Raw genomic sequence first — 20,746 nt, forward strand, 5'->3', positions numbered from 1 at the left:
GCTATAACATACTTTCTTTGTTGTTTTAGATACCTTTGATCTGATTGAAATCACTCATAGTTTCTATCTCTAAACCTGACTTACTGTGGTATACATCAGAAAGATACCAAATATTGAGATGTGCCATCAGTATTTTTGAAAAACTGATCAGGATGCAGCTTTACTGCAGGAGTGTATTGGTATGCTTAAATCGGAGTCTTGTACTATGATCACGGCACAGAGGGATAGGGAGAATGCATTGGAAAATCAAGGGGGCATATATGCTACGTCGATGGTTCATGGGACTCGTCAGCGCAAGTCGGTATAGGACATGGCCGGTAAAGGATGGTATTCTGGTACAATGGGTTTCAAGAGCAGTTCGAGCTCTTGGATTAATTTATGTTTTCTCGTCTATGTTTCTGGTATATGCTTAGGTTAGCTCCAAGATTGTAGCCAATTTATTCTTTGTTTATCTCTATGCTTTCATTTCAATATAATAGCATGTGCAAATACATATTGGAATTTAAAATCTCTCCAATTCAACAAGTGAAATTAAAAAAAAAAAACTAACCGATTATTCTTTGCAGTGATCCAATATATTTCTGATACAACACCTGGCTCCTTTTTCAACAAAAATTTAAGAAAGACCTTTAATATCTGCAACTTTTGTTCCAAAAGTTTCAAAAAGGCCTTTAATATATTTCTTTTTAATGAAGTACAAGTTTAAATTGATTTTGTCAGGTGAGGTGGCTTACGGAGGAGGTTATTTTTTTTTATCAAATACAGAGTTGTTTCTGTACTGGGATGAGTGGTATTGGTATGTAATAGAATATCATGTTAAGGGATGAACATTTTAAAGATAGATATGTAATGCTGGTACATAAAGGAATGAATTTCAATGAGTGTCTATCATACAGCTTCCTATTAAAAAATGTATGTAATAAGTACAGTTCATTACAGTTTTCTATCAAAAATGTATGTAATAGGAACTCTTGTACTGGTTATTTTTATTTCAATCAAAATACCTACAAGTTTTCGATGAAAAATACCCTGAGCATCATACCCGAACACGTCCCCTAAGTAGTTTAACAGAAAAAATCTTCCAATATTGTCTAAATCTTATTTCCAACGCTAATATCCAAATATTTAAAGCTATATTTATAACATTTTAAAATGTTACTCGCAATCATATAAACGTCTATCTGAAAGCATTTCTAGATAGTTTTAACTCTCAACTATTTTTGTCTTCAAGCCAAAAAAAGAAAGATTTTTTTTCACCCACTATTTTTTATTTTTTCTCTGATTATTATGATTTATTTTTTCGACGATCCATGATAAATTTACGAATCTAAAAATACGAACATTTTCTATTCGATTTTATCTTTCAAATAAGATCCATGAAGAAATATTTTTGAGTAATTTTAAAGTCATTTTTTTAAAAGTAAAACTCATGAGCACTTTAAATTTTCAAGTTGTTAAATCTTAGTATACAACCATTAAAATTTTCAAGGCTTTATACATGAGATTTATATGCTTTGTACATGAGTTTTATAAATGCAGTGTTATTGTTTAGGTTTATATGCTTTGAAGTGTTATTGTTGAGATTTAAATTCTTTGTACATGAGGTTTATATGTTTTATTCTAGAGATTTAAAGTGCTACTAATGAGGTTTATATGGTTGTATATGAGGTTTAAATTATTTCGAAGCAAAAATTTAAAAAAACTGAAAGTTACAGAGATTTAAAGTGCTAAAAAAATTACGACACAAATATAACTCGAAAGTTATTCTTAATATATCTCATTTGAAAGACAAAATCAAGTAAAAAATGTATATTTTTAGATTTACAAAATTCATCACGGATTGTCGAGAAAATAAATGAGAATGCTCAGAGAAAAAAAAAAGTAGGTGAAAGGAATATTTTCCTTTTTGGCTTGAAAACAAAAGTAGTTAGCAGTCAAAACTATACAGATTTAGAATTTTAATGCTTACAGATAGAGATTTAAATGCTCGCGAGTAGCATTGTAAAATATTATAAACAGAGATTTAAATGTTTGGATATTAGCGCTGGAAATGAAAGTTAGATAATATTGGAAGTTTTCTTTGTTAAACTACTTGGAGGGATGCACTCGGAAATTTTATTTGAGGTACAATTATTGGGCTCTTTTCCAAAATATTATCTATTTCTATGATCCTACATTTCAAAATACATCAATTATTTTCATGAATATTGTCCTGCGGGAGGAGGAAGCAATTAATGCTAGCTATTAAATATATACATGCCCTTTCCTATTTATATATTTCAGATTCAATGAAACCAAAGTCCTACCATTACAATAAAAAATAGTTCAAAAGTATTATCTATTTCTATGTTCTTACATTTCAAAATACATAAATTATTTTCCTGAATATTGTCCTGCGGGAGGGGGAAGCAATTAATGCTATTAAATATATACATGCCCTTTCCTATTTATATATTTCAGATTCAATGATTCGTTTCATCTCCACAGAGATTTATTGATTTGTGTTGGTGGGTACAATTTAATTTGCGGTCCATCAATGTGCAGGTAATTATGATGTGGCCCCATCAACGTTTATTATTTGATTTGATATATAATATATGATCATGGCCTCCTTTCAATCTGCAGTGTCCTTTACCTTTCCTTCCCTTTCTTTTGATTTGCATGTTGCAACGAATTAAAACTAAAATAAAATGAGGAGCATTTGATTGTGGTCATGTTTGGTTTAATTATAGAAAACATTTATAGTGTACTCATACAAACTAAACTTTTAAAATAGTCAATTTTCTCATAATATCTAATATATACATCCATAAAAATTTAAACAATACTTCTTCAATCCAATTTATTTATTTAATATTTTATTTAATTATTTTAAAATACAAATGACAAATATGCCCTCCTTTTATTCCTTCCTATTTTTCTCTTAAGGCCTGTTCGGCTGATGCAGAATAGAGGAATTGAAGGGAATTAGATCTCTATTCCCACCGAACAGGTTAAGAATTAGTCAGATTAGAGAAAAGAAATAGAGCGCTCTTCCCAAATTCTCAATTTCAGGGAGGGGCTGGAATTAGACTTTTCTGTGGAATAGAGAATAAATCGTGACTTTTTTACCCTCACTGATGCTAACGTGGCATTTATTTCAATTTTCTCTCACAGCCCTCTTTGCTTTGCACGTTTCCAGAGGAGAGAAAAAATGTTTCTCCTCCACCGATTGTTTGTCTGATTTTCAGTGATTCTTCGAGAGAAGAACGAATCTAAGGTTAGAACACTACATATTCGATTTTTATCTTTCCAATGAGCTTCGTATTGCCATTTCTCTCCCTCGTCGCCTCAACTCTTGACTTCTCTGAACAAATTCGTTCTCTTTCGCTCCTACCCCCTCTTATAATTTCTCACCTTCACTGAGCCGTATATTGTTTCGTTACTTTCTAATAAGTTTCTAATTTGATTGAAATTTGTTTCCTATTCATAGTTCTTTGAATCAACGGAGCTTTTAATATAAATCAACACGAGTTGAAATTTGTTGTGATAAGGTGCTTTTAATCATTTATGGGACCTCTTAACTCCAGCTTTGATTATTGATTTGGTTTGGTTTGATTATTGTTAAATTTAGCTTATTTCTTCTTTATACGTGATTTGTTCAGACTTTGCAAAGAAAATATATGCTGGTTCTGACTGGTACCAGTGGCCGTACCGACAATCTGTATCCAATTGCTATTATGCATCATTTACTTTCACTTCATTATTTTCAATGGAGAAATAGAATTGCATGCACATTGCATTCTTCTTCAAAGGAATCAGATAATTTTTTTTTTCATTTTCACTTTGAAATTATAATACTTTGCCATTGCATTCTTCTTCATTTTTCATTTTTTTTCATTTCATTTTTCAATTGCATCCTGTAATATCTCAATATTTTTTATTTTTCAATTTTGTAACTCAAGCAAACAAAGTCAGAGTGATATCATGCACATTATTATGTGGGCAATATAGATGAATTGACAACTGAACAATTGAAGGAGTTATTCAACAATGATGATGAATCATGGTTTCCAGTTATGTACTATCGGTACCACATCTATACCATCTGGGTCTATAGAGAGTTTCCAATTGAGTCGACTTAAATTAATGAGGTTAGAACTATAGAAAGCATTATGTAAAATTGCATTCAAATGTAGGTATATTCTAATGCATTGATCCATATAACATAATCAGAAACTTTTAGAACTAATTTTCTATTATTTTTCCTATAAATTCCATTCTATTTGTAGAGGCTAGTGTAGAAGATGATTGTGTTCTACAGTACCGACTGGTACGAAATCTGGAGCTCATTGTTAAGGCAACAGGAGGTGACCACTGGAGCCACAAAGCTTTAATTTTCTGTTTTTTCTTGTCTTGTTTTCGGTTTGTTTGCCTAGGTGATTCTCTTTTCTGTTTTTGTTGGTTCTTACTAGATTTGTATAATTAGATTGGTTTCTTTTTTTATGCTTTGTAAGCCTGCTGAACAAGCTGTAAGAACAAATTGGAGGTAATGAAAGTGCCTACGGGCTTCAAATTAAAAAAAAAAAAAAAAAACGCTTTAATTTCCTCACTGTTTTAATTTTTAATTTTTTACTGTGATCATAGGGATATATGTATTTTTTAATGGTTTCAGCGGTTATTTTACTTGTACGGGTAAATATATGTACAAAGAGTAGGATGTAAACTCTTATTTTTTTATATATCTAATACAATTGTCAGTCGGAAACTTTGCCAACTGATCCTAAAAAAAATATCATTTTAACATTTAATTAGAAGTTTATTGAGATTATAGTATTATTTTGATTTATAATTTTATTTATTGAATTTACATTCAACGTTTTATTGAATATGAATTCTAATCAACTTTAGTGTTTTTGAACTGTTTACTGGCACCACACATTACTCCATTTTTTTGTAATCCCTGCTTTGTTTAACAAGGCACAAGAGTCATTTTCTACTATTTGTATATTTAATGAATATTCACTTTTGCTATTCCAAGTGTTGAGTTTACCGAACACGATTGGAATAGAGAAAAAGAGTGATCAATTTTCAATTCCACAATTCCTCTATTTCTTTACTATTCCACTCAGTGCCGAACAAGCCCTTAAATCAGGTGATGAATTGACCTGGATGATGAATGTAATCCGGGACTTTCCAGTACAGATTTAGTTCTAGCCGGGTCAAAAAAATTCGGTATCTATTATAGATGTAGGAGATCTGCTTTGAAATTCATGTCAGGTTAAAAGAACGGTTCGGATCTAGTAATTGTAATGTTAGGTAATTAATTGGGGGATTTGAACTATTTTGAATATAATTTATCTATGAAAACTAATTCCATATAGAGATGATTCCATATCCGTGTCAATACAGTTTGAGGTGAAACATACGTGATCTCTACGAATTCTTGCTTGTCACTTGAAGACTACCATGGATCAAGAATGCACATAATTTACTTTAACAATATTGCAAGGCACAAAAAGCGTCTATGTGGTGTTATACTTGACTGTCTAAGGAAGTTGATGTATAATCTCTTTCACATAAAGAGATTAAACCACAATTCAGTCTAGTTAGCCAGCCAGGTCAAACACCACATGAACGTTCTTTCACCCTTCAACATTGATAAAGCCAATGACAATTCTTGATCTGTGGTTGTCTTGAAATGACAAGCCGATCCTCCTATAGTAGATAAAACATGTTAGTTATAGAAAAAATTGAATTAATGTTTAAACATGTTTATATATTGAACTAATGTTGAATATATTAATTTCAACATGTACTGAATTACTTCTGATTCTGATCTGATGGTACGGATTCAATTTCAAATTTTGAATTAGTTCAAGAGATCCGGACCCGCTGAAAATGGCAAGGGTTTGCTCTCACGTGCAAACATCAAAACTACAAAAAGGGGTGTTTCAGTGCAATGTGATTTTGGGCCTTTTAAGCCCACTATTTTCATAATGCAATCAATGATGACAACCAATGTGCACTTTTGTATGTGTATTTCAATTTCTGCTGTTTTCTGGGCCTTGCCTAAATTAGGCCCAGTTTGATTGCGGTCTAGTTGATAGACCAGACAAATCGAACGGGTCAGATTGTGTTATAAAATCAGATTTGTATTACTTTCAGGTTTTTATAGGTATCGGACCTGGATATTAAACGGATCTGGGTACAGTTATTTGAATGTCAGTTTTCATTATTTTAATTTGTGCAGATTTGGTTTGAATAATTATGATCCGAATTGTCTATATATGTTCGAGTCTTATTAAATTGCAAACATAGCCGAATAAAAGTTCAAATATATCACATATCTTCACCGTAAGTTATGATATAATTAATTAACATTATGTATCGATCCCTTTGTTTCATACAGGAGATTTATGTTTTTATTGACTTCGTCAATTGATCAACTTTTCTTGTGTTTTATTGTACGTATACAGATATATTCCTTGGTGAATCAATTTTTTTATAGAGTTGAGATCCATTTTATTATAGAGCACATGAGTAAAAAAAATTCACAGGCCATTTCGGGCAGTTCAAGCGCCTAAAAAATAAATGGCCTATAGTATACAATTTTTTAATCACCCTTAATTAGGCCATGTATTATTTCTCTCGTGTGACAATTTACATATGTTGCACAGATATAGGTATCTGTATCGGATACAATACGGCAATTTTCAAAAATCACATATACGATACGTCTATTATATATATTACTTTTTATTTTCATTATATTATTAATTTAATACTAGTATATGAGTAAAAATTAGGGTGTTCTTAAGCTCACCAAAGTGTTTGGTGAGCTTAACTCCAAAACCCACCAAATCAGTTTTAAATGACGAATCTGAATCGTTGGAACCCGCTTACCTTACGACTGATGCATCTACATGTGAAAATTTTAAACATTTGAATTAATTTAGTATAAAGTCACTGGATCAAAATTAGAATGTCAATAAATTAATTTTAGTGCATTAATTTTTTAAAATTTTCACATGTAGACGCATCACTCGTAAGGTAGGCGGATTTCAACGGTTCGGATTCATCATTTGAAACTGATTTAATGAGTTTTAAAGTTAAGCTCACCAAACACTTTGGTGAGCTTAAAAACACCCTAGCTCTACTCCTAGTATATTATATAAAATAAATATAAAAATTTTTGGATGATACAGACAACTCAAGTATAAGTTAAATATAATAACTGCTAGCTTTTAACAACAAAATGTGAGTTATTGGTGTGGTTTAGGTGCATGTTACTTTCGCAGGACCACCCAGGTTCGATTCTTCCTTGAACCTAATTTTTGCTCATATTCCTTTGGTCTACGCGGGCTCACAGAAGTTGCTCCAGTCGTTTGGTGTACCGCGGCCCACGGGGGTGCACACAAAACAGAAAATTGATTCAATAGATCAAGCTCACGCGTGGCCAACAGGAGAATAGACCAGGCTCACTGCCGTATCAGGTCCGTATCCGAGCATTTCAAGCCGTATCACTCCATTTCAATCCGTATTGGAGACTGTATTAGGGATACGCCACGTACTCCGTGATACGCTAGATGGCATATCGGGTGCATTTCCGTATGCGATATGGGTACGGAGCCCTAGACGACGTATCCGGGTAACATAGCAATTTACCAAAAGGTTTACAGAGTAATTTTTTTTCTTTTGCAAATATTTATAGTCAATAACTCTAATATTTATGTTGTGAGAACAATTTTTCACTCAACTCTTTTTATTTTATTTGTTTCCTTTTTAGGCCTCTTCCTCCACTTTGCAGATTTGTTCAGTCTAGGTGGATTCTTATTATGGTAAACTTCATGCTTCTCATAACAATAGTGGTTTGTTACCAGTATATACTATGTGGTGTGGTGCCCTGAAACTGCACCAGTAATTAATTTGCAATATATCATCCTTATCATAATTGTTTTTTCATTTTTTAATTACTGGGTAATAGATGAAGACTAGCAGTGAATGTAGTTACAACTCAATCATCACAATTAATGCCTTGATTGTACTTTTGTTGTTTTTGTAGTATCTAGTGATTGCAATTTATGTTGAACATTATAGTTTGTAATATAGATATGTTTTTTTTTTTTTTTTTTTTTTTGTTATGATTAAATATGTGTGATTGTACAGCTTAATAATTGCTGCCTTGATTGTACAGCTTGATAATTATTGGCTCTAATATGCCCTTGAACATAACATCACAGTTTCAACTTTCAAGCAAAAATTACTCTTAGTTGCTTAAATTCATACTCCCTGTGTTACTTTGGTTTATTAATTTGCATGTTAAATAATATATGCTTATGTTGTGCTTTAGAAAAATTACAAAGTCACAATACCAGAAAGATTGTGTTTTGTTCTTACGGTCTCTTTCTCCTCTGACAAGTAATAACCAATTTTACTGTTTACACCCTACAAAGTTTACAAATTACAAAATCAATAACCCTGTACCAAACTTCAAAAACACACTGTTAAAAAACGCATTGTTCATAATTAAATCACTTTAAATGCATCAGTTTTATTACCCATCAAATTATTTGTGGCTCATGCCCTCATCGCTGAGTCTTGGTCAGTCATAATTACTTGTGGCTTCTTACCACCCATTTCTTGCAACCATATGGTGAATAACCAAAAGAAAGTCATCTTCTTCTCATCTCTAATTAAGGAACAACCAATGAAAATCGATTATCGGTGATGGTTAAAACCAATGAAAGGTCCCATGGGCATACTATATTTATTAGTCTGGTAGGTTGTATCGAACAAGACAATATCACCAAACTCTTGTGTTGAGCGGAGACACTATATTAAAACTAATTTTATTACTCACTCTAACTATTCTTACAACTATACTTCTACTACTCAATGTTGGATTTATTACCAACCTCGTTGGATTTAATGCCAACATTGAGCACACATATAATCTAATTATTGATTGTTTACTGTTATGTATGATTGTCAATTAAAGTGATCAAATAAGGTAATAGACAACTAATATATTCATTAGAATGTAGTTCAGAAATGTGTAGAACAATTTAAGTAAAGATCAAATCATTGATTGACTAATTTAGAAATTTACAATTCAGAAAAGTACATTTTCAGAGGTCATAAAACTGCCTTTATGGAGGGTTGTGCAGTCCGCACAGATATCGATGCAGTCACACAGTTTTTGATGCACCAGCACGGTTTTTGATGCATAGCATATTATACATTTTTTAAATTGGCAGATAATCATAAATATTATTATATATAAGGATTAGTCCCCAAGGCACAAAAAAATTAAGAAAAACACAGAAACTGAACATATATTTTTCTCTTAAGAAAAATACAGTTCTATGTGTTTTCTCTTCTTCATCCACCATCAAAGAATAGAGAAAAGAAATCAATTAGAAAATTTGGAGAGGATTTCTCAAGGGCGACACCTTGCTGTTTTGGAAGACTTATTTCTCGACTCGATGACAAAAGAGAGAACGACTTCTTGCCATTAAAGACTTGTCTCGTACTCACGGAGACCGCTTGCTCTACCATGGCTTTGGATATTCTATGACAAATGACATGGAATCATGTATTTATGTTCTGCACTTATGCTCGGGAGTAGGGGCGGAACTAGGATTTGAATTGGGGGGGGGGGGGGGAGGGGGGGCGAGCCGCTGAAAGGAGAAAAAGAATAACAGCATGGGGGGTGCCAATCAATATGCATCTATAAAAAACCATATGAAAATAACCACCTCAATAAGCAACTTCCGATAAATTGGAGGGGTGCCTGGCCCCCCTTTGCTTGTACCTAGTTCCGCCCCTGCTCGGGAGGGCTTTCCGCAAGGATTTTCGGGGATAAACTTAATCACTGCGGAAGCTAAATGAGGGGGGAAGCGTATGTATCCTCTGTAATACTGCATTACTGTACGAAATTCTTGCCAAGCAATGTTTATTTCAGGTCAATTATAGATGCATGGGGGTCCTTAAGAGTCGTGCCATGTAATTCAAGATTCGTGCAGGTTAAGACGGATGGAACAGGGGAGGTGCATGATCAATGGAAATATCTAAATTGACAGGACGTCAACCGTGAAGAGTTTAAATTTAGACTTTTCTTTGTTTTGTGATCTATGTTTTTCTTTTTTGCCTATTTTGTTTCTTTTTTTTATATTGATATTTTATAAATTTTACATTAATTCATCTTTCAATCTGTAACAGGTTTCATTTCGAAACCTCAAAACATTTTGCCTTGAGCAATAAATAAAACAAGTAGAGTGAGGTTATGTACAATGCATAGCGCATATTTGCCCACACTATGGACTCAAATTTTCATTTTGAAATTTCTAATGATCGATCTAAATGGTTCAACATGCATGCACAAGAATGAGACACTTTTTGCGAGGACAAAAAAGTGACTTTTTGCGACATACTACTTTCATTGTTCAGTTTTTTCTTTTTGCGACGGACGACCGTCATAAATGTGTTTTTTCACTCGCAAAAAGTGTCTACTTTGTTGTAGTGATGATCTCCATATGAATATACTTGTAAACTATATTTACATTTCATAGAAATTTTTTAATATTTTTTTAGATGGGTAGAAAATCAATAGATCGGAAAATTCTGGACCATACAAAAATAGTGATATTCTACCCATCTAAAAAAATAGTAAAAAAATTCTAACAAATGTAAAATTTGGTTTACAAGTACATATTTAACTCATTAGGCAAAAATTAAAAATTAATTAAATAATCCGGATGAAATATAAAATGAATAATGTGTTTCTATCTTGTGCAAAAGGAAGTATACTTGATGTTTCCAATAATAATTTGCTTACCGAAGAAAATGGGCCATCTGATACAATCATACGTTGGTTGTTTGGTGTACCATCTGATACAATCATATGCACCAAACCACAATTTCAAGTTGTAATTGTCAACAATTCCTTTAAAATACAAGATAAACATAAGATAGCTACGTAAATGTAAAAATTAATAAGAAAAAAAAAATTTCAATTAACAATCTTCAGAATTTATCGCATTGAGCGGGCACGAAAGACATCTTCTCGTTCTCTAGATCATACAAAATGTGTATGTTTTGCTGTTGGAAATTACCGATTATCGAAAGCGTATAACTTGAACTAAGCATCACCAAACATAACTCTCTTGCACTTCGATCTTCATATATGTAGTTCTCTCGTGGCAATTCCAAATCAACATTTTCAAAATGAAACACAAACTTAGGTACCTCAACATTTTCCGAATGTTTTTCCGGTAGAGTGAAGCAAAGGTCCAAGAATGTGATGCTTTCGTTTGCTATCGGAAGTTTCACTTGATGTATAAATGCCTTCCTAACAAGCTTGTAAGCCTCATCATTTAGCATAGTGATTGCAGTGCCTGAGTCGATTATCACACCGCCTGTTCCATTGTCTTGCAGTGCAAATGCGGAATGCGGTATACGTAAAAGACTCTTTCCAACAGTAATGCCTTTAAGAGAGAGGTAATAAAAAGATTTCTTTGTAGGGTTTTGTATAAGAGGAGTTGATTTAACACTATTATTGTAAAATTTAGTTGGTGGGCCGAGCAAAAGAGGGCTACTGTTTGACCTGAACAAAGAGGTGAAGCAGTATGAGAAGGCCCCGAGACCAAGCTGAGAGATCAAAGAGACTGGCCCGCGGCCTAGACCTAAAGTTCCGGATTGATTCGACACGAAATTACCATAATTTAGAAATCCACAACCGAATCCTATGTTGGGAACAGTAACATTGTTCATAGACCCAAAAGTGAAGGTCTCAGTTGAAACAGAACCAAGAGTTGCCGAACCGTCACCATAGGCATAATAATAAAAGCACTGCTGGTGACAAGCTGCAATGGGGAGGGCAGTACAGAGGCTAGAAAGGCATGGGAGGTAAGCAAAGGTGGAGGAGTTTGCCGGGTTGTACAAAGGAAGCCCTCGATCGAAACACTGGATGCATGGTAGGCACTGGGTCCATATAAGGTCACTACCGGTATCAAGTGTAAGTATCACAGGCTGAGGTGGTGTGCCTATTGAAAACCTCACATGGTACTCGCTATTGTAGGGTTCATCACCATTGCCAGGATGAACAGGTACGGAAATCAGATTTCTTGGGTTTACGGGTTTGGGTAAGAGAGATGTGGCCCTTGCATTGGTACGAAATGTCATGCGTTGGAGGAGTTGAATTTTTGTGAATCCTTTGCCGGAGTCGGCATGCGTTAGATTGAGGTGTATATAGCTGTGTTTTGAGATTACGAGAGGAACAAATGAGATGAAGATATGAACTATGAATTTGAGAATGGAAAATGTTTTCATGTTTTTTGCTTGTGTAAGATGATAATGAGAGAGAGAGAGAGAGAGATTACATATATATGGTTTGAATCCTGAGGCTTTATATATAGATGGAACAGTGGTATAATTAAATTAACTTTTTATAAAGGGGTGTTTAATTTTCTGTGTTGAGATTGGTTTCTAATTGAAGAATTATTTATATGATTTAATGTGGGATAAGAATTGGTCGTTAAACGGTGCCGGGAAGTGGCCGTTTCAATTAATTTAATGTGGGATAAGATTGTATTAAATTAACCTTGGACCTGGTCGCCTGACAAAGATATATCATAAAGAAGGAATCTTCTGTTGCCGCACAACAAGGCAATTAATTTTCAGAAAAAGAATATTAAAGGGAGTTGCTTATATTGATTTTCTAATAGAAAATAATTATTTGTAATGTTTTTAATACAAATATTGTCAAAGAATTTAAAAATATATATAAATATTAAATGTAGAAAAGAATGTTACAGAAATAGGCACATATTTGATAATTAAGGAGAACGGATATATAAATTCAGATGGCGGTCATAATTAATATACCCAATGCCCCAAGGATGAATACAATCTTTTGCATAGGTAGTGGTAGATTGATTGATGCCAATAAAAGTCTAATTTGGCTTTCACGAAAGTTCAGCTTGATATTGAAGTGTATGACTATGGCTGGCTTGATCTATGTCATATACTCAGGGGCGGATCTTAAGGTAATGCATGGGGCTCTTAGCTAGCCACGTCTATGATTTTAAAAATTTCATCATGTGTGTAGAAATTTAATTGAATTTTTTTTTTTTTTACTTTTTAAATAGTTCAGTCCGACTGGCCTCCTCATAAAGCATCAAATATGTATTTGTACGTAGCTTGGTAGTTAGAACTTCATTTTGTGGTTGCAGAGATTTGAGTTCAAATTCGAGTGACCACATATTATTCATTTACACACATTGTGGATTTTACGTTTTAGTTCTCTCAATCTAAATTTACTTTTTTTTAGCAAGAATATATAGGAGTCATGCCCTTATTTTATATTAACTGTAATTGATTATATTGTTTGTCTAAAGTTGTAACATCCCGTTTTTTTATAATAGAAAATTTTATTTGACATAAAGTGAAAAAAACGTAATTGAGGAAATTCATCTTGAATTTGTGCATGTTATTCTCAACAATTAGTAAGAATTTTTTTTTATTGAAAATAACATAAGTGATAATAATTGTGTTCCCTTTAATCTTGAAATATTTCTAAGCTGATTTAAAAAGTTGTAATTAAGATTTTCGCATAATAAAAGCCAAGTTTTATATTTTTATGTGATTGAGGGGTTAAGTGCAAAATAACCTAAAACAATTATCCATATCTGTTACAAATTTCTTATTTAGATACATCGTTTAATTTTCTTTGGATTATTATATTTGTTGGTCAAACCCAAATTTCTCTATCTTTGAAAAATAACAATAGTATATTTATTCTATCTTACTAGTTTAAATTAACTAATTAATAAAGTAATGAATTTATGATTGAAACTTTCATGTGGGGACACATGTCAAACCTCCTTTAACTTCGCCGTACATAGCTGTCCCACTAAGTTTCCACTAATTCTCTCTCTATCCTCATTAACATTTCCTTTCCTTGAATTGAACGACTCTTCCCATTATTTGTCTACTAACACAAAGAGAATATATATGGCGACGGAAAACAGAGAAAGAAAAGAAGAGTATGGGGTGCGTGCTTGAGATTTCTTGACACTTGATTTTGACTCATGGTACTCTTTATTTCTTTTGTTATTTTTCCTTGCTAGAATTGAAACTTGACTACCATTAATGATGGTTTACTATTCTGTTGTGAGTTACACAATTCAAATTGTGACTGTTTATTAGTTAATATCACATAATTTGTTCACATCCTACTTAATATATTTCTCAATTATCTAGAACCAAGCATAATTTGTTCACATACTAAATATATTTAACATCCTAATTAAAATAAGCCAATATTTCTCATGATGCTTTGCAACGAGCAAAATTACAGTACTTCTAGTAAAAAACTCCAATATTTCTCAAAATTACAAAAAAAAACTCAATTAATTGCAAAATTGAATGCCAAGATACAAAAGTTCATATTCTAAAGCAATGCTATCCTGACCAATTGCAAATTTGAGAAATATTCAATGTACTATCTTATTGCTATCATATTTTGGTTGCGATAAATGCGTAATAACAACCATATATTTGGTTGTCATAGATTATTGCTACGTATTTCTTGTAACTAAACTTTGGTTGCAATAACTCCACAAGTTGATATCTCCATTCCAACCTCTTTTTCTTAAGTTGTTCTTAGTTAAAATTCTATTATTTAGAAGTAACCACATAAAAATCCTAATTTTAGGAGGTAAAGGCAAAGACCATATGATTGCATACTTATTATCATTGACCCCTGTAAAGTTTAATAATTTGTAGATGGACCTTACTGTAAATTTTCCTGAATGTTCCCACCTTCATGCAATCTTATCATTATTGTCAGTAAAGCTAGAAGTACTAATGATGTATAAAAGTTGATTCCACTCTATAGCTAATATACCCGTAATATTCCTATGAAAGCAGATGCTATGCCCTTGTGAAAACATAGCACCAGAGATGGAAATATTTTTATTACTACAGATCTCATATAGTTTAGGGAATCTAGTTGACTGGTCCATTTAATAGGTAATTGGCACAATTTGAATCAATTTTTCAGTACCCTGCTTGCACACCATATTCCTAGTTCAAACATAATAAGAACTCAACAAAGACACAATATACAGGAGCTTAAAGAATTACTTGATAAAACTTTTCCTTGTTATCATACTAACAAACTATAGTTATGTAGTTCAATTATCATTTTCGTTGAAGCACAACACCTTAAAATGGTTGTAAATTGTATAGCCGAATGAAGAGACGTTTGAGCTTTTAATAAAAAGGAAATAGCCCCTTAAAATAAGCAGTACAAATTGAACAGAGCAGTACAAGCCTAAAGACCAATTTATTTAAGCTCGAACAAATTGCTTCATCACTGTGTGTCAGTTTTTAGAAATTATGTTTGAAAGAGGAATAAATAAAAGAACAGGTGTGAAACTTTATCAGTAACCAAACATGATCACCTAAGGTAACAGTTCTCTGGCCTTTTTCTGATACAATACAAAAATAAAATCCTCTGTTTTTCTCTCTCTTTATTATTTAATTGAAGTGCATTTAACCAGAATCAATTGCAACAGGAACATTCCATACCAAGAACAACATACAGATGTATTAATTATTAGTTCAAACATTCTATGAACTCAATAAAAGCACCGAAAGATGACCCCCCTTCTTTCATGGCCTTAATTGCACTCTCCTTCATGTTCATCATTCGATTCCTAAGTCCAACTGCCCCCTCCGACTCGATGATCCATTTTACTTTAGCTTCTATTTCATTTGCCTGCACGAAACCTTCATCATACCCCTTTAGTTCGATGCCGATCTTCATTTCATCTACTAAGAACACTTTATTCATCTTCTGCTCTGAATGCAACGGCCAACAAATCATCGGTACACCAAAACTTACCGCCTCCAGTGTGGAGTTCCAACCACAGTGACTCACAAAACCAGCAACTGCCTCATGTTTTAGAACATCAACCTGTGGAGCCCACTGTTTTACAATCAGGCCCCGTTCTCTGGTTCTGTCTAAGAACCCTTCTGGCAACAATATATCGAGATCTGGATCAGTAGCCGGCTCAAAGAATTTAGCCGGATCAGGATTTGGTGGGCTCTGGACAACCCACAGGAATCTCTGGCCACTATTTTCTAACCCAATTGCAATCTCCTTGAGTTGCTCTATGGAGAAAGAAGCTACACTTCCGAAGCAGAGAAATACCACGCTTTTATTTGGTTGCGCATTCAGCCATGACAGACACGGATGCTGCTCTTCTTTTTTTGCTTGACCAGCAATTAATGGGCCGATGCCATAAATAGGTGGAATGGAACGGTTCGGCAAACTTAGCCCATCTTTCAGAGCCATGAAAGCTCGAGGTTCCAACAACTCAAATGAGTTAACAAGTATTCCCTTCCCCTCTAGCAATCGAACATTGTTGTTCATCAGATGTTTATACTGCTCTTTTTCAGGGTCAAAAGTTTCTCCTTGGAAATGGGGGAGATGCGACACTGGAAATGGTGGAACGCCAGGGAAGAGTAGCGGGGTGTCCTTTAGAGCACCAATAGAGCGTGTGGCAAAATATGTCGGAAGTTGGAAACATAGAGGCAAATTTGTAGCACCACATGGAATGAAAAAATAGGTAGGAATACCTAGCTCTGAAGTCGCATCTAATGCATCTACACAAAACATATCAAGAATTACACCGGAGATTGGTGAGGTCTCAGATTGCTCTATGAGAAAGGAGCGGAGACCGTCATTGTTGAGTTTCAGCATTTTGAATACGTTGATAAATGGTACCGGATGCAGGTTTGTCAGATGAACCTGTGGGAGGATGTGGAGAGAGATGTATGGATTGGAATTGCAAATTTCTGAGACCAAGTGTGGAGTGGGCCCGACATTCATCAACACTATGGTGACGGAGATGCCGCGGCCAACAAACTGCTTGGCTAGTTCTACCATGGGCACAAGGTGGCCTACACCCACGGAGCATGCACACAAAACCACCTTCTTGCTCTTCATCTTGCCTCTTGGTTGATAGACAGAGTTTCTAACTAACTCTATGGTTTGAGTCTGAAAATTTAAATATAAAGAAGCATATATATATATATATATATATATGGTGAGAGAGAGAGAGAGAGAGAAGGGTAAGGTGGTAATTGCCATCTTACGATTGATAAAAAGGTTATTTACATCAAAATACATGTCTACAGTGATTCAATGATCCGTTTCATGTCTACAGTGATTGATTGTATTGGTAGGTAGAATTTAATTTGCGGTCCATCAAAGAGCAGGTGATTTGGCCCCATCAATGTTTATTATTTGATTTGTACACCGTTTCAACAAAGCTTCAAATTTTACAACTCACATATAAGTAATTTTTTTAGTAAATGAACCTATTCTAACTATTTTGAACCTGTAAAATTATAAGTTAATTTGGAAATCAATTTATGTTAGATTAATAGTATGCTTGATGAACGAACCGTATATGACAAAGTCTAGACACTTAAATATCCAATATTTAGAAATTCACATAGATATTTAATTTATATTTTCCATTGTGTAAAAATGATGGATCCTTATATGATTAAATACTATATGATGGCCTCCTTTAAATCTGTAGTGTCATTTATTTTCCCTTTCCTTTGATTTTGATGTTGCAACGAATTAAAAATTAAATAAAATGAGGAGCATTTGATTGTGGTCTTGTTTGGTTTAATTATAGAAAAAATTTCTAGTGTACTCATACAAACTTTTAAAATAGTCAATTTCCTCATAAAAACACCGTAATATCTAATATTCTCATAAAATTTTAAATATTACTTCTTGTATCTCCTTTTATTTTATTTAATTATTTTAAATATACAAAGGGCAAATATACATGAGGGTACTTTACAGTTCAGATTTAGCTCCAGCTAGATCAAAGAAATTCGGTATATATTATAGATGTTGGAGATTTGTTTTGAAATTTGTGTCAGGTTAAAAGAACGGTATATGGATCTAGTAATTGTACCATCACAGGTAATTGGGGGATTTGAATTCCTCATTAATATTGGAATATAATTTAACTAAGAAAACCAATTCCATATAGAGATGATTCCATATCCATGTCAATAGAGTTCGAAGTGAAACATACGGGATATCTCTATAATATTCGTACGAATTCTTGTTTGTCATTTGAAGACTACTATGGATCAAGAATGCACATTTACTTTAACAATGTTTCAAGACACAAAAAAAACATCCATGTAGTGTTTCACCTGACTGTCTAAGTGAGTTGATGTATAATCTCTTTCGCGTAAAGAGATTAAACCAGAACTTAGTCTAGTTAGCTAGCCGGATCGAATACCACATGGACGTTCTTTCACCCTTCAACATTGATAAAGCCAATGATAATTCTTGATCTATGGTTGTCTTGAAATGACAAGCCGATCCTCATACAGCTGAAACATGTTAGTTATACAAAAAATTGAATTAATGTTGAAACATGTTTGTATATTGAATAAATATTGAATTTATTAATTTCAACATGCACTGATTGCTTCTATTTCTGATCGGATGGTACGGATTCAAATTCAAATTTTGAATTACTTTTAAGGGATCCGGACCCGCTGAAAATGACAATGGTTTGCTCTCAAGTGCAAACATCCAAACAACAAAAAGGGTGGGTCACAGTGTAATTTTATTTTGGGCCTTTAAGCCCACTATTTAAAAAGTGCAATCAATGATGACAAGCAATGTGCACTTTGTATGTGTGGTTCAATTTCTGCTGCTTTTTGGGCCTTGCCTAATAAATTAGGCTCATTTGATATTAGGCCCAGTTTGATTGCTGTCTAGTTAATAGACCTGACAAATCGAACGGGTTAGATTCTGTTTGTGTGATAAAATCATATTTGTATTACTTTCAGGTTCATATAGGTATCGGATCTCGATATTAAACGGATCTGGATATATTTATTTGAAAGTTTTTTTTTTTTTTTTATACTATTTGTGCAGATTTGGTTTGAATAATTATGATTCGAATTGTCTATGTTCGAGTCTTATTATATTCCAAACATATGTGTATCTTTACCGAAATTTATGATATAATTTTCAGTCAAAATACATGAGAATCATATTTTGTTGTCAATCAATTAGCACAATACATGAGATTTATTTTTTTAATTGACTTTGTCAATTGATTAACTTTATGTCTGAATTATATTTTAATTGTTGTATATATATCATGTGAGGGGAGCATATACAGATATATTCCCTGGTCAAACAAATTGTTTATAGGGTTGAGATCCATTTTATGATAGAGCACATGAGTCAAAATACATTTTAAACTTTTGCACATGTGGTGCCCACCGACCTTTGGAAAATGCTCCAATTCTTGTCTGCTACTGTTATTATTATATATTTCGGATAATTTCATGATACCCCTCAAAAACTTCAAAATTACATATTCCCCCTCTAAACTTCAAAAACTCACAAATTTATCCATTTTATTGTCTTAAAATTCATTTTAAATTCATAAAATACTCATTTTATCCTTTATTAAACATAAATATGTATCATGTTTAACAAAAATATCAGTTTTATGATTAGTCGGTTTCTGATGACAAATCGGTCATTTCTCTACTTCTGATGCATACACTGGAGTATACCAACATATCAATGTGTATACATTAGAAGTAAAGACATGACTCATTATCTTCGGAAACCAATCAAGTATAAGACCGACATTTTTCTTAAACATAATATAATTTCTTTATGCTTTTAATAAAAAATAAAATGGATACTTTATAAATATGAGTTTTAATATAAAAGGCAATAAAGTGGATAAAATTGTGAGTTTTTGAAGTTTAGGAGAAAATATGTAATTTTAAAGTTTAGATGAGAAAATATATAATTTTTAAGTTTTTTGAGGAATATACGTGAAATTCTCCCTATAGATAGATACAATATGAGCACAGATATCAAGGAGAATATCCTGAAAGATGTAACCATTATCTTATAGAAAAATAAAAATATACTTGTTTCAGACATAATAATGGTTGGTAACCAGTATCAGCCCTGTATTTGGAATGGTTGCATCAGGCACCAAACTTAAGTAGTGTATTATTATGAAAACAGAAATCTAAGACTCTAATATATTTAAAGCATTAATATATTATTTCTTTTAAACTAAATTTTGAACTAAAATTAAATAAATTAAAAAAATAATTTATTATTTTCATTATCATTTTATTTATCATAATCAACAATTTTAAGATACTTATAAAAATATTATTTCAGTTACAAATATTAAATATATATAATGTAATGAATTTGTTGAGTTAAATCTGAAAACTTAATTTTTTTTCATAGCAATCTTTTTAAGGATTAATATTAGGGCGATATTTTGTTGATTTTGTTCTGAGTGTAGGTGTAAATTAAACTCATGTGTTGCTTTTTTAATTTTTTTTAAACCACCTTATATTCAATTAAAGCATTACATGGCTTTGCATCTCTGGCATTTTCTTCTTTCACTGTCGGTAATTGTATTATTGAGTTAGTAATTAATAGACATATAGCTCAAATATAGGGGTAGAGATAGAATCATAGAATAAAATATCTGAAATCAATATTAAAAGATGTTATACTCTATATGTTTGTTGATTTTCTATGATTTCATATTATAGGATTAAAAAGATCATTAATATAATTACTATTGACTTTTTATTTCCTTATAGAAAACAAAAGTAAATTTATTTACTATAATTGTTATCTTGTTTCCTTTATAAC

General features: G+C 32.6%; 2 pseudogenes across 2 annotated transcripts; both read right to left on the reverse strand.

Annotated features, from left to right (window-relative positions):
• Positions 1–10,740: 10,740 nt before the first annotated feature.
• Positions 10,741–12,375, reverse strand: LOC144560636 (aspartic proteinase nepenthesin-1 pseudogene; annotated as a pseudogene). The gene has a single exon (XR_013513433.1). The product of XR_013513433.1 is annotated as an aspartic proteinase nepenthesin-1 pseudogene (transcript).
• A 3,164-nt stretch (positions 12,376–15,539) lies between these two features.
• LOC144560638 (anthocyanidin 5,3-O-glucosyltransferase pseudogene) lies at positions 15,540–17,084 on the reverse strand (annotated as a pseudogene). The gene has a single exon (XR_013513434.1). The product of XR_013513434.1 is annotated as an anthocyanidin 5,3-O-glucosyltransferase pseudogene (transcript).
• Positions 17,085–20,746: the final 3,662 nt, after the last annotated feature.

The sequence above is a fragment of the Carex rostrata genome, chromosome 10 (assembly GCF_964058835.1).
Source record: "Carex rostrata chromosome 10, lpCarRost1.2, whole genome shotgun sequence".
In the NCBI taxonomy this organism is placed as follows: domain Eukaryota; kingdom Viridiplantae; phylum Streptophyta; class Magnoliopsida; order Poales; family Cyperaceae; genus Carex; species Carex rostrata.